Source organism: Theropithecus gelada, chromosome 7b (genome assembly GCF_003255815.1).
Source record: "Theropithecus gelada isolate Dixy chromosome 7b, Tgel_1.0, whole genome shotgun sequence".
NCBI lineage: Eukaryota > Metazoa > Chordata > Mammalia > Primates > Cercopithecidae > Theropithecus > Theropithecus gelada.
This window is the reverse complement of record NC_037675.1, coordinates 33,676,065-33,692,509: the sequence shown is the minus strand read 5'-3', so window position 1 is coordinate 33,692,509 and position 16,445 is coordinate 33,676,065. Positions and strand designations below refer to the sequence as shown.

Below are 16,445 nucleotides of genomic sequence, written 5' to 3'. Positions count from 1 at the left end.
GCATCCAAGACTTCTCTGACCTGCTACTTAAAAACTACAACTCACCCCCATCCCTAGAAATCCCTATCCTCCTTCCTGCATACTTATCACAGGTAGCCAAACATGTTGCTTTTTTTTATACTGTCCATCTTCCCTCAGTGAACTGAAAGCTCTATGAGGGCACGAGGTTTTGTTTATGTGTTTACTGCTGTATCCCTAGCACCCAGCACAGCATATGTGATAAGACACTCTATACAAATTGAATAAATTTTACTGAGTTTGAACATCTAAAATGGTTTAAAATGTACAAAGAAATAAAACAGATAGTTTGAAGGTGAAGTCTCAGCTTCATTCAAAAAACTGTTGGCTTTATTCTCCCTTAAGGAGACTTTTTTCTTTGACAGAAAATAAAATAATTGAAATATAGAACTTGTTTACTATTCTTCCTAGAAAAAAAAAGAAAAAAAAAAAAGCTTCCGAAATTCATGAGCCATTTGGGCTTCTGGAAGAGACACCAACAATGGCAGAGTTTGTATTTGGAAGAGTCCACACTAGTTCAAAATCACAGGGATCCTTCAATATAATGGGAGGAAACCCTACTTTTTTGGTAATCATTTTGTTACTTGGGGACATTTTCCTTCTTTTACTACAAAATCTTTTTTACCTTCAATGCAGTATATCTAAGCACCTGTCTTTTTTTTTGCTTCCTTACAAAAATACTACGTTTCCCTTCTTTCCTCCTAATAGTATCCCCTTTAGCAACTAGTCCAGAATGCTTCCTTCTTCTGGAAAGACCTTCAGGTCTCAAGACCCTCATGGGCCCTGCCAAGGAATTCCAGGTTTATTAGAATCTACACTTGGTGCTATGGTCTGGCTGTGTCCCCACCCAAATCTCATCCTGAATTGTAGTTCCCATAATCCCCATGTATCATGGGAGGGACCCAGAGGGAGGTAATTTAATCCTGGGGGCAGTTACCCTCTGCTATTCTTGTGATAGTGAGTTCTCATGGGATCTGATGGTTTCATAAGCGGCTTATTGTTTTTGTTTTTGTTTTTTTTGAGACACAGTCTCACTCTACCATCCAGGCTGCTATGCAGTGGCATGATCTTGGCTCACTGCAACCTCCGCCTCCTGGGATCAAGACATTCTCTTGCCTCAGCCTCCCCAGTAGCTGGGATTACAAGCACCTGCCACCCCACCTAGCTAAGTTTTGTATTTTTAATAGACACAGGGTTTCAACATGTTGACCAGGCTGGTCTCAAACTCCTGACCTCAAGTGATCTGCCCACCTCAGCCTCCCAAATTGCTGGGATTACAGGAGTGAGCCACTGTGCCTGCCCACTTTTCCCCCTTTTGCTTGGCACTTCTCCTTGCTGCTGCCATGTGAAGAAAGACGTATTTACTTTCCTTTCTGCCATGATTGTAAGTTTCCTGAGGTCTCCCCAGCCATGCTGAACTGTGAGTCAATTAAACCTCTTTCCTTTAAAAATTATTCATTCTTGGGTATGTCTATTAGCAGCGTGAGAATGGATGAATACACTTGGAAATATCTACTATTTGGTTTGGCAGAGTGCACATACTCATTCCAGAATTTAGAATTATTACCTTTCCACTGCTTTTTTCTAAGATCATCTTTATTTTGTGTGTTTTTGCTTTTGTTGTCATTGTTGGTGGTTCATAATTTCCTAAAATAACTCACCTTATTCTAAGTGCACTTCCTTTGTCCGGAAACAAACTTCTTCAGGCATTTATTCACATACCATGATTAGCTACATTCTGGCTAAATACAAATAACATTTGGTATTACAATGAATGAGAATCTCATGTTGTTCTTCTAGTCCTGCATGGATGCCAAAGCTTCCTTCTACAGAATCAGAGCAGGGAGTCATAGGACTAAAGGAGCAATGTATTTATTTGGAGTAAAATTGATTCAGGGCCTTCATTTATTCATTCAACAAATACATCTTGAGTGTCTCTTAGGGGTAAGATATTGTGCATGATACAAACAAATCTAGATCAGACACAGTATCAACCCTCAGGGAATATATAATCTTTAATCACAGAAAAACTGTACTACATAATAGTAGCTCAAATATTCATTCAAGGGTAAGACCAATATTATACTTCAAAAATATTGCCGGGCCGGGTACAGTGGCTCACGCCTGTAATCCCAACACTTTGGGAGGCCGAGGCAGGTGGAACACAAGGTCAGGAGATTGAGACCATCCTGGCTAACACAGGGAAACTCCGTCTCTACTAAAAAAAATACAAAAAATTAGCCAGGCATGGTGGTGGGTGCTTGTAGTCCCAGTTACTCGGGAGGCTGAGGCAGGAGAATGGTGTGAACCTGGGAGGCGGAGCTTGCAGTGAGCCGAGATTACACCACTGCACTCCAGCCTGGGCAACAGAGCGAGACTCTGTCTCAAAAAAAAAAAAAAAAAAAAAAATATATATATATATATAGCCAAAGAAGCACTTACTAAGTTTGTTGGAATGTTATTTTTATTATTGTATAAGAGAGTTATAAAAGTATTAAAAAATATAAATATCTTCCCTTGTCAAAAATTTATATATCAAAAACTTAATAAAGAATCTCAAAGCTATTTCAATATTATTACTCAGCAAAGACCACTGCATATACTAATCTTTGTACATTAGGATATAAAACTAATCATAAAACTGATCATAAAACTAATATCACAAGACTAATCATAATCACAAAACTAATCATAAAACTGATCATATTGGCAGTTACAAAAAAACCTAGCCTTAGGTTCTCAAGGTTTATTTGTAGATCTCATGTCTAACAAAGTCAGGACAACTGCAAAAGATAAATGATTTAAGTAAAAAAAATATATTACTTTAAAAATTCATTTTTATTTCTATGGACCTGTTGTTTGCAAATTAATAGAAACATTCACTACAATGTTTAGGAAATTCAATTTTAAAGCTGCATCATTAATGATATTTGTTAAATGGTAAACATTTAAACACAAAGTTGAGAAATTAACATTAACACCATTTCCATTATTTCTTCTTTTTGTGCATAAAGAAAAACATCCTTTCCTCCATTTTAATGACAGATGAGATGTTTATTAAAAATAACAACAAAACACCTCCACCTAACAAACATGAAGAACAAATACATCAAACAAACATATCAAACAACTGCATTTGTGAAGAGCTTTTATCTACCACTACCCTCTCCTTTTTGTAATGCATGTAGTTAAAAATCATTAAAAATTCAGCATTTTATGTCATGATCTAGAGTGGGAAGGGAGTGCAATTATACTGTGTGAACTGAAGAGGATGATTAGAATTTTTGATGTCACTCCATTACTGTTTCCTTAGCAAATCTCTGCACAATAACATAGGCATCCTCTGCTTATATTCTATGGCAGCATCCTTATTCTCATCTTCTAAATTCCTCTACAGCAAATCGTTATTTACTTTCTGGTAGAAACTAAACATCAAAGATGTAAAATAGGAAGATAGTTTCTCTTGCCCTGCAGAACTGGCACTTCCTTCCTAAGTACAACTATGCTGGCAAATGCTGTTATTAACTCTATGACTGCAAGACGTGCACACTAGTTCCTTTGAAATTCTATAAAATAGTTGTCCTTAAGTGGTGATAGACAGAAAAGAATGAAGCAGGAACAACAAGAATTACTTTACATACTAATAACAACAATTTAGTTATCAAAACAGAACCAAACAAGTGTGCCTTTATACTGTTCTTTTAAAAATTTAGGCTCCTAGGGTTCTAATAATCAGGACCTATGGTTCAGGAATGCACAGTAGCACTCAGCTCAGTGCCTATATCCTCATTTCAAAGAGAATCATTCAAACCGACATCTACCCTGTCAAGAATCTCGACTTTGAGCTGCTAATGTAGAATAAAAATCAATATAAATTTTGATCATTTGATGAATATTTACTTCTTTCTTTAGTGTTTGGGGATTTAGAATTGAAAAGTGCTGAATCAAGTCATTTTATTTTTTTGTGTTTGTGCCAACACCAATTTACTACCCTCCAGAAAGTTCCTGAACAAGATGTCTCAGGTGGCAAGCATGTTGGTTTTTCCTGTCAATCATAACAGTGTGTCAGTAGGGAACCATAAGCATTTCCCTTTCATATTCTTAGTGTTCCAAAAAGGAATATTTTGATTACTTCCTTGGAAAAGGTAAACTTTCTCATTTAGCCACACTACTGTAAACCTGGGTGTCTGTTGTTTTTGGCATTCAGCTGAGCCTAAATTGATACAATCTATTAAAAGTTAAACACTCCATTTTAGGCTCCGAGGGTCATGCACAATAAACAGAATTTACAAATGGGTTCCTCTACAAGCACAATTCAGTATTACCCTCAAAACAAAGAGCTTTTATAGAAGCTGCTATATTTCTCCATGCATTTTATGAAAAATAACAAGAAAATATCAACTGACTGCTCTAATTAGCAGACAGACTTCACAATAAAAAAGACTTTACAGTTTTATTATAAATGAAAAGAAAATGCACTACAGACAAATGACATTAAAAAAGCTTAGCAATCAAAATATGATTCCTATGTAAGGCTAGTTACATGAGTAGAGGAGCATACCACCATTTTCATTATAATTTGATATCTGTAGCAAAAGATTACTATTCTTACAAAATAATTCCATAGTGATTTTTTAAATGATGGTCTTTTCCAATCTGAAAAAAGCCTAAATTAATTGCAAACACCAAAAATGTTAAGATATCCTCATAAAAAAATCTTATATATGACATAGTGGCATAACACTCTATATTAAGGATGCATTTTTGATGGTTCCTTATAAATTAAATAAAAATGACAGCAGCTGCCTTTCTCAAGAATGACATACCCCTGGACAATCACTAGATATTATGTAGACAGATGTTTTAAATAAAATAAAGTATTTAGATTGCTAGATATGAAGGCAATTATAGGATGTCTTTGTTAAATTACATTTTTCATTTTTGTGAGGGGAAAAAAAGAATTGTCCTGGAAACAGTACCAACAGGAAATGATCCTATATCTAAAACAGCTGGAGACTGTAACTAATATAAATTTACTTGAAAATAAAAATGCTGTGTGCCTCTGGAGACATGCAGTAACATGCCATAAAAACAGATGAGAATATAAAAGTATTTAAAAAGGAGAAAATACATTTTATCTAGATATTACACTGAGATGTGAGCCACTGATAAACGACAAATATATAAAGATGAAGAAAAGAGAGAAAATCAGATGAGCCATTTTAAAACTTATAATAGATATTTTATTTAAAACTATATTTGTAGAAAATATCAAAAATATTTTTCTTAGAAAATCCTTTGCTTTTTAATATACTGGTTATTAATCAATTTACTGAAGGCATAATAATAATGTAAAGGCAAATAATTGTGTTTACTTAAAATTCTAATGGAAGCAGAAGATGCATACTATGAGTAAGGTAAGGGCCTTAAATGTTAGATAAGAATATTCTAGTAATTCTCAAAGTCATATGTAACTAAGGCTCCCTACTACATGTGTCCATCTCCTCCTATCCCCATTCTTGTTAGCTGTTGAATTGGAAAGGTATCTGATATACTAATTCATACCAAATATACACAAACATTAACATCTTGTAGTGTTATGATATATACTGGTTCTCATCCAAAGCTCCTGGCTTATAACTCCCATAGCCTTTCCTTGGTTATAATGTTGGGTGTGTTAGGCCTCAGGGGTAGGCCTCTGACTTTCTGCTCTCCTTTCACCTGCCCTAAGGCAGGACTCTAATGTTCGCCTGCTTTTCTGATTGTGAGTCTTAAGACTCTCCCATGAGAGGATCCCACCCTATACTGCGGGGGAATGAATGCTGACATCATGAAGATTCCATAAAACCCCAAGAGGACAGAGTTCAGTGAGTTTCCAGATAGCTGAACTCATGGAGGTTACTGGAGGGTGACACACCCAGGAAGGGCATGGGAGCCCCATGCCCCTTACCCTAATTATCTCCCTATGCATCTCTTCATCTGTATCCTTTACAATAGCCTTTATAATAAACCAGTAAATGTAAATAAGTGTTTCCCTGAGCTCTGTGAGTTGCTCCAGCATATTAATCCAACCCAAAGAGGGGGTCATGGGAACCCCAACTTGAAGCCAAAAGTTCGGCACTCTGATCAGAATTTCTGGAGGGCTGAACTTTCAACTGGTATATTGGGGGCTGGGGGAAGTCTTGGGGACTGAGCCATCAATCTGTGGGATATGACACTATCTCTGGGTAGATAATGTTAGAACTGAATTAGAGGGCACTCAGTTGGTGTCTGCTGCTCAGTGTATGGGGAGAACTCTCCCCACCCCCAAATATGGTCACAGAAGTCTTCTGTATTGACGATTATTGTCGTGTGAGAGTAGAGGAAAATCACAGTTGAGTTTTCCCTACACATATCTTAACATAGAACATGTCCAAGTTCATGAATTTCAATATTCTTCACTTAAAAATTGAAATGCATTAATCTACACGATACTTTTAAGAAAAGCTATGGGTGGAAATCTATTTGCACAGCAGGGGTGAGGAGAGCATGAAAAAGTATCTCCAAGTCTTGAGTGTTTACCTGTCTTATCTGTACCTGAGACTCATCCTAGTCCAGTTCCTAGGGGTCTGGGTCTCAGACAGGAAGAGACCATGTGAAGTTGAGACTTCCTATGGGGCCCTAATTTGCACAGTCAGAGAAGATCACAGAGCCTCAGAAGCTGGTGTATGCATGTCAGCTGGAGAGGAGACCCAATAAAGGAACATAAGGTGAACAGAATAAAGGTAGAATGGAAGAGGAAGGTGAAAAGAGCATGCACGTATGATGAATGTGAATAACAATTATCACAAATATACCCATAGAACCCAAAAAGGAATGTTCTTAAACAAAATCGTGACTTAAAATTCTTTTGTATGCTGACATTGCAGTAATATTTTCAAAAGTAAAACTCTAGAACCTAAATTAAAACTCAAAAAACATAACCAATATTCTTCACTAGCCACACACAAGCATGCACACACATACACACAACTCTACAACAATGATTTCCATGAATTTGTATCCTCTTTATCACTGTATAGATTGATCATCATTGCTGCTTAGAGCTTGTAAAGCTTGACTTGTTGCTTAGCTGTTCCTGAAAATTCTCACTACCTTTTTGCTATTATATTCAGAGGAGACTGAAAAAAATACAAGTACACGTTTTTTTCCTCTTCAGTGTAAGGGACAGGTTAAGCAAAATGATATCCTCCTGCTTTATCTTACTTTTGCTTATCTCAGTTATCACTCCAGCCTCCTCCCTAGCTGCTCTTGCCCTTGCCCACACACAGATTCTCAGGTTCTTTCCATTTTAATTCCTTGAGTGAATCTAGCCCCTTCCCACCTTGGACACGTTGTTTCTTCTGCCTGGAATTCTCCTCCTATCTTTTTCACATGGCTAGCACCTATATATGCTTTAAGTTTCAGTTTAAGTGTTACTTCCCATGGTGAGCATCTACATATACGTAAGTCTCCATTTAAATGTTACTTCTTTCCCTGATCAGCTTATCTCAGGTAGGTATCTCCTATTATACTCTCTCTCAGGTCTTACTTATTTTCTTCCTAACATTTACTGCAACTTACAATAATATTTATTTAACTGGATGATTTTTTTAAAAAATGTTGCTTATTCTTGCTTGTTTCACTGGGATCCATATCCCACTGAAATGTAAATACCATATGGGAAGGCATCATATCTTTCTTGTTCATAATTGCATTCCCAATGCCCAGAAATTATATGTTGAATGAATTAGTGAATGAATGAGTTGCTGAGTGAAAACTTGTGAACTATTACAGTAGGAGGCTAGAAGGAGAGGTGATGTCCATGCAGAAAGCAGAGATCCTTGGCTAGTGCTGACAAAGACCTCAGGTTGCCAATCTGAGAGGGAAGATATGAGTGGTCAAATTCAAAAGACTTCTTGAGCCACAGCAGGATAAATACCCTTAAAAGGGATGCTTTGACCAAAGTCTCCTGAGATTCCTTCAGTTTAAAAGAAGTGGATTGGGGCTGGGTGTGGTGGCTTATGCCTGTAATCCCAGGGCTTTGGGAGGCCGAGGCTGGGGGGATTACCTGAGGTCAGGAGTTCGAGATCAGCCTGGCTAACACGATGAAACCCTGTTTTTACTAAAAATACAAAAAATTAGCCAGGGATGGTGGCACATGCCTGTAATCCCAGCTACTTGGGAGGCTGAGGCAGGAGAATCGCTAGAACAGGGAGGCACAGGTTGCAGTGAGCCGAGATCATGCCATTGAAACAAAAAAAAAAAAAAAAAGGAAAAAGAAAAAAAGAAAAAAAAGAAGTGGATTGGGATTGTCTAAGAAGTGCAAACAGAAAACCCCTGGAAGCTATTAAACCTCCATGTTACACATTTTAATTTAAAGTGATGATGTTTAATTTTAGCAAGTCTCTATGAAACTTGAACTCTGGAGATAAAAGACCCCGTTGAGCTAAAACATGGAGAAAATATATCACACTCCAGACCACAGAGGGAAACAGAATTCTCAAAGTCACAGGGAAGAATAGTTGAACAACACATAACAGGATAGGAAAGTTCAAATCACAAAGGAATGAAGGGAAAATGAAAATGCTTATTTAAAATCAAACACCCTAAACTGGGCTCTCAGTGACTCCCAAATGTACCTCATTCAGCTTTCAATTAACAAAGGGGAAAGAGATGGAACAATTTACCTCTTGAAGTGCCAACAACTTTTTATGAATTGTATTTCTTCCATTTAGGATGGAAGTCTGAGATATTTCATATCCTTAAACAGAATCTGTTCTATGGATAACTGTCAAAATATAACATCAATTATAACGCTGTTATACTCACAGGTATTATTGGTGCTGCTTTTCTTTACATAGAATGGCTTTAGACCCAGTGATTTTAAAGTTCTTGTTTCTGACTTAACAGCTCATGCTCTCTACTACATCGAAGATGGAAGAGTTATTCCTTGCAATTCTTGATGTGGCAGCCTCTAGTAGCTTGTCTCATCTTTCATATATGATATGTTAAATTAAGCTGAGAAACTAGACAACTGAAGTTCTAATGAGTATATAAAAAAACAAAAGTAAGTAGTCTCAGAATAAAAGCAAAAGAAGTCTTATTTCAGTTTCCAGGGTTTGAATTCTCAGCATTTTGGTTGTTAGATCATTTTGGTTTCTGCTACAGTTTGTATAATTAAAGTTGACCATGTAAGTAGCACATGGAGGTATAACTCTATCAAGATTTGGAGAAAGAACCAAAAAGGAAGGAGTTCTATGCCTGGGAGAAAGATACCTGGGCTGTATAGAATTTCTCATGGTTGTGGGAAGTTGAACCCATCCTTATTATCAATTGACATTAAAACCCTTTTGATGATCTTTTGTTACATATAAGACACAAATCACAGGAGTAACTAGTGCCCTCATACTTGAGTCATTAGACCCATCACTGGCCAGCTTACTCAGCATCCAACCCAGATGAAAAAAAGGCTTCTGTATCAGGCTTGCCATAGCACATCTTGTCATATTATTATTTTGACTTAAAAATTAAACAATAACAATGAAGAACAAAAGCCTTTTAGTGGTTGCTATTTTCTTCAGAATAAAATCAAATGTCTTAGTATAGTATTTAAATACCTGGTGTCGTGGTTGGATCCCAGTCTACCTTTGCATGTACCCTCCATGACTTCCCTTTCTGACAAATAGCAAAACCCACCTATACTCACATCAGACTAAGCCATGTCCTCCCAGGTACACAGCTTTTCCACCGCTGCTTCCCAGGCTTCCCTCCAATTCTGCAGCTCCACATCTCACATATTCCTCTGGGCTCAAGAAACTCCTCCCCCACCTGAATGTCCATGATACATGATCTGTCCTTCTAATATAAAACATATCTCTCTTCACCTTATAGTACTCAGGACTCCTCTGTCCTGTTAGATTTTAGGCTCCCCAAGAGTGTGATATGAACCGGATTTCTTTTGACATCACCCACAGGTTCCTGACCCACAGCAGAGACTCAATAAGTATGTACTGAAAGAATGAGTGAGGCAAGGAGAGTGTCTGATATGGCTTATTTCCATCTAGGAAGAACTGAAGATACTATTTTAAAAATACTTTTAAAAGGGAAGGCAGGGAAAGTATAAGGTGAGGCTGGGATATCTTCTTGTACTAGAAAACAAAGAAGCATTCCTTGACTAACAGGGATCTGCCAAAAGGACACAAGTGTCATCATGAAGAGGCTCCCTTTCGGCAAATGTGGGAAATACAAGCACTAAAAAAGAATTATTGCAATTGATTGTTGTATATTAAATAAATAAAAATCAATTAGTCTATAATTATACTCAAAAGAGAAAAAAAAAATGCCGCCATTGAGGGTGACTATTACACTAACTTCTTACCACCAAAATTGGTAAATAATGAGAAAAGCATTTCACTTGCTTTTTAAAAGAGGAACTATAGTTCATCTGATGTTGATAAGAGAAAGTCTATAGGAAAAAATGCCAAGTAAAAATGTGGAAGAAATAGTAGAATTAGGAAATCTTCATTTTACAACCCCTAAAGAAATAATTGATTCCAGCAAGAATCATCAATGTATTCTAAAACTCTTAAGCAAATATTTGAGGGAAAACTGGACATTCACAGAATGCCCAAGCATTATCCTATAGATTACCTGCTAATTATAAAGGAAATCTTGTCTATAGAAAGAGGTACTGTGTCTGGCCACCACCACATTAGCATCACGAACAGCGGATAGCCTGGCATGATGGGATGCCATTTGAAGTACACATGCCAAAAATGTTTAATCTGAATCCAAACAAGACTCTGGACCAAATTTCTAGTTTGTAGGGAAGAGTGAGTAGAGGAAAAAGTTAAGAGACACCACAAGGAAACAATCAGACAAATCTAGAACATGAAACATTCTAACGATTCATCTGGCTTCTTCAGATTGATATTTAACAACTGTTAGGACCTCAGTTTGAGTGAGGTTCTGAGATAGAAAGAAATGTGTCAGAATAAAAGACAACAGTGAGGAATGAAGTCGTATTTTGTATTGGCAATCTGCTACTTCACAGCTCGAGAATCAGTCCTAAGAGAGAACTGTATTTTTTAAAAATGACAAACATTCTATTATTAGTCAGAATCCCACACCCAAAATGAACCTCTCTACCATTTTACAAGACATTTAAAGAGAACTATAAAATTTTATATTTTACATAATTAGATATTTATATTTTCGTTTCATTCCAAATAATCTATTATACTATGAAACAAGTATTGATTTTGTCCTCTTATTTGCAACAGTATGCAAATTAACAGATTCATTGGATGTGGTAAGCCCAGGTTCACCTACTTCAGTTCACTGTTCACTGGGTACCTAGATAAATGCTTAAATCATCATTGAGAGTAATATTCTGCTTGATCAGAAATCACTTGGTAATATGATATTGATACTTTGATAATAAATTACATTTATACTTTTATGGCGTGTGATTTCATATATATTATCTCATTTGATAATCCTAACAACCTTGTGCTATGTGCAGGTAGATCAGGTGTCATTATCCCCACTTAGCAGATGCAGAAGCCAGAGGTCAAATAAATTCGTTTGTCCAAAGTCACATAGATAATGAGAAGAAGAACTGGGGGTTTCTGGCTCCAACTCCAGTGCTTTTCTACTAACCATCCTAGGTATTCTCTCTAACCAGTAGTCCTGAAACCGTGATTTCCAGTCTCTAGCTAGTCCCTGACTGAGGCTGCCAGCACAGACATAGACAACTAAAAGAGCCCGGGTATGACATCAAGTCTACTGAGTAAGGTATGCACTTTGGTCACTTTCTGCAAGGCCCAATGTACTACTTGTCTTATGAGTCTTGGATTTAATCAAAACTCTGTGCTCCCACTGCCTCCAGGAACGACACTGATTGTGCACCTTTGGCGGTGTACACTACCATTCGTTCCTTGTCTGCACACTCTGATTAGCTTGCCTTGTTATAGCTTACCATTCAACTGCTTTGTCACTCCTTCCCTTTAAATGTCCAGGGTGTGGTAAGCAATGAAGCCTCATTGTGAGAATTTTTCCTTTCCGATTCTGATTGCTAGTTCCCTATCAGTAGCAGGATTTTTTATTATATAATTATCATGATTTATTGATATGTAGGGTTTATAGGGGGTCCTGCAGTAATTTAGAAATTTAGGGCTGGAGTTGCAGCACATGTTGAGCCCTTGGCTTCTCCGCATTTTGACTTCCTAGTATTCCTTTCTGGAGACACTATACCTGTTCGCTCTGACCTCCTTTCTGCCCATTTGCCATTTCTACATTTCCCAAAATGACATGTTACTCTCCCAGTGGTGAGTCTTGAAAGATAGAGAGGTTATGAAAAGTTAGGTGATCCTTGTGAGAAAGCAGGAGAGTGAGCAATGAGATACAGACAGACAAGGACAAATGGCTGGAATTAGGGGGGAAAAAGAAAAAATATAGACCTAGAAATAGCCAAAACGGTTTTTAAATTTTATCTAGGTCCCAGAAAAGTCATAAGATAGTAAATTAAGAAACAGGAATGGTGAATTGAGTTGTTAAATACTCTACTTCCCTCACCCCAGTTTAATTTGCATTTCCATATTCTCTATGAACATCTAACCTTTCCATATACTCTCAGAATCTCACATTTTAAATAGTATTCATGAATTAAATATCTTCCTAAAGTAGATTCCAGGTCCAGAGAGGCCTCACGAACTCCTTTAAAAAGTTTGTTCTTATTTAGAACTTGGGAGGAAACAAATGAATGCTCCGTAATCTATTTGGCCAGGCTCTAAAGTCACTTCTTTTCAGAATTCCCTCAAATTCCTGAACTAGAATTTATTGCTTTGACCAACTTCTTCCTCCCACCAACCAACACACTAAAGTTTCTTTCCAGGCTTTTTGAGTGATTGCCCACAATTAGGAACAACCCAGCATACCCATTACGTTGTCACTTCCTACCAGATGTTTTCCAGCTGTTCTCAATGTCTTTTTGCTAATGCTCTGCCATCTGCTACCTTAATGGTGGCACAATGGGGAATGGCTGCTTTGGTGACTTTGCTCTACAAGTTATAAAGACCTGGCCCACTGCCTCATCCTGGAAAGTCTGATATGCACATTTGTCACATTTCTCCAACTAGTTGTTGCATTTATTCCATCTACTAACTAGCCAATATTAAACCGGTGTGACATGAAATACGTGAGCTCTCACTATCAAATCTAAACCTGGATCAGTCTTCATTAATGGACACATTCACATCTTATTTCCAGCTATCACAGGTCCTGCCATTAAGACAACAGCTAACATCTTATTGCCCAATCAATACGATTCCCTTTCACCTTTCTTTGTATTTTTTTTTTAACCAGCATGCCAATAGCACATCAGTACAGTAAGCAGTTATGCTTCCTTTGTGTCACCTTGTCGGTTACACCTTATACATGGAAATCTTATGTTTGTTTGATATTCTCTACAGCTGAATGAAGACAAATCTTAGCCCTCTGAGACTGATGGTAACTTATCAGAGTCAAATTCTGCCAAGGCACAGCAGTTATCAATGCAGATTTCCAGGGACTGTAAATCAGTGTGTAATCTATTTGTATATACTTATTGAGGAGATTATTGCTCCCTTCAATTATGGAAACTATTTTTCTGAAACCATCATTATACTAGATGTGAAAAAGGTTAGTACCATTAGCCCATAATCCCTTCCGAAGGCCCGGTGGGAATGGTTGTTATTGGGACTTTGGCAAACATAACAGTAAGTTCAGGAAAACTGATATCCATACTAATTACAATGTACTTGTCTCCAGTAATCTATATTTTTAATTAATTATTTTAAGATTTGAGCTGTCATCACATGATAACTCCATGTCTTATCTTCCAAAATGACACCAACCCTCGATGGCTGTCTTAAATAGACAGCTTGTTTAAAGTATTTGCGCTTATGGTCACAAGCCAGATCTGCTTGCAGTACAGTCAAAATACAAATCTAGGACCAAAAGAGGATGTTAATATCATCCCTGACAGCACAAACACATGTTCTTTGGTTTCATAACACTATTTTTACTTGAACAGGTACCTTCTTCCCCATTCCAGCTTATATTTATCAGAAATTAATGAAAATGTCAATCTTTTATTTGATAAAGCAATAAGATCTCAAACAGCAACTTCATGTTTTACTTGGAGCAGCCATGAATGTAGCAACAGTGGAATCACCATGTGCTAAAAGTTCACTCATATCCACTGTAGTCAATAAACGTACTTACTGGTTTTACACATACTTAAAGAGTGTCTTCAACTTACAAAACATGCTAGTGTCTTGTCAAATGTGCTTATCTTTGTAAGGAATAAAGACAAGGTGCTTCTAGTTAGCGAAGGACACAGATTCTAACAACTAACTATAATACAAAACAGAATAATATAAAATAAATAAGAACAACAAACTGAAACTCTGGTAGTTGGTTGAGAATTGGAAAATACTTAATGGAAGAGGTGGTGTTTTCACTGCATCTTGGTGAGTAAATAGAATTTTGGTCAGTAAACAGGAAAGAAATATAGTTAGGCTTTTTTTTTTTTTTTAAAGAAGACTATAAATGAACCTACCAAACTCCACTGTGCTTCATATAATCACTGATATTTTGCACCCCTAAGAGTGTTATTTAAGTTTTCAATGCAGTTAATTGAAACCCTACTAGATGCAAATCAAAAGTTTCAGCCTTAATTGAGATATTTTGAAAATTGAACCCATTGCTTCAGGCAGGTGCTACATGAGATTCCATTAATATAGGTAATTAACATTAGCCTCTGCTTTAATTAACATGCATACTTTAATTAGCAAAGCATTAACCAACATTAAAAAATCTGATCTTCATGCATCACAAAAAACTGCAAAGTTATGACTACTATGTTATTTTTCTCCAAGGTTGTAAATCACAAAACAGTGATCACTTCTGAAGTACACATCAAATTTAAAATATTAAACAGGGAGATATGTACAATATGAGTGAAAACATCATCAAAATAAAAAAGGATGCTATTTAGAAATTATAGAGCCAACAGCTTTCACATTTTAAACAGGAGTTACATTGTAATCTCTCAATGATCATTTGCAAGGCAGGAGACTTTTGGCTTGAAAAATCCCCATAGACTGTCATCTTCCTTATATGTAATAAATCAAGGACTATACTAGAGTACCATTATCTATGTGACCATCTACCTCCTAACCTCTTCTTATCCTTCTCAGGGATCAAAGAAAGCACCAGTTTCTGAAGACATTTAATACCTGAGGTCTCAGACTAGCACAAACTTCATTTTTAAAACAATCTATGTTGCCTTGTTTTATGTTTAAGACCAAAATGTGTTACACTAGTTCTTTATTGTCAATCTACCATGTGTGGGACCACCAACAATTAAGGATGCCTTTTGTTAAATATAAAATTGGCATTCATGCTCTTTCCTTACTATGATAATTAGATGTGCCAACTTTCAAATCCTGCTCATATGCTGTATAGATTTTTTTATTACTTTAATGAAAACAGCATCATCATTATATGGAATAGAAGTACCATAGAAATGGTATCCATATAGAGATCATTGTATTCTTTAATGCCGAGACATGATAAAATTATGGTAAAAAATGGCAAACTTTTAAAAACATACATACATTCACAGAAAAAGTAATCATATCCTTCCTGATTCAGCATTAAGAAAAACAATCATAATACTGCAGATAGATCAAAATTAAAAACAACGAAGTCTCTAGTAAGTCCGTACTGGATATAAGGCAATATTTAGACACAGAGAAATCTGAAAGACCATGACAAAAAGTGTCCTGGATCTCATAAGCTTTCGTTTAAATCCAAACTGAAAATCTCAAAAATTAGGTCCATTGTGGTAAATGCTGGTATGATGAGAAAAAAACAGTTAGGGAGCAGCACTCACAGATTTGTAGGCTCATTTGCTGCTTTAAGCCGTTACTAACATTGGAATTGCTTCCATTGACTCTAATGAGGGTTGGGCTTCTCTCTTCTTGTTCCTGCCACTGGCTATTTTAGCATCACAGCCACTACAGGGTCAGCATGAGTCAGCATCTTCTTTCTACTCCTTTTCAACTAACAAATGGGGAAATGAATGTTTCTTGGGTTTGCAAAGCCATTCCCCAAGTTACAGTGATTTTCTTGGCCCTTTTCCCTACGTCAAATCAGAGCCTGGGCTCCCAGGAGATCATGCAGGAACTGGCCATTCTTCTGGATCTGTGCTGAGGGCAGTACCCTGTAAATAGGTGCAAGGACACCTCTCAGTTCTGTTTAAGTGAATTTGAGGAGTCTTTATCAAATTCTCCCCCTATTCCATAAACTGTATTATGACAAAATTCCATATATTGGATTGCCGTATGTCAGTTCTATCT

At 36.8% G+C, this 16,445-nt stretch overlaps 1 protein-coding gene across 1 annotated transcript in view; it reads right to left on the bottom strand.

Annotated features, from left to right (window-relative positions):
- The window catches only part of AKAP6 (A-kinase anchoring protein 6), a 516,267-nt gene that overhangs the window by 170,709 nt on the left and 329,113 nt on the right, over positions 1-16,445 (bottom strand). The window lies entirely within an intron of this gene.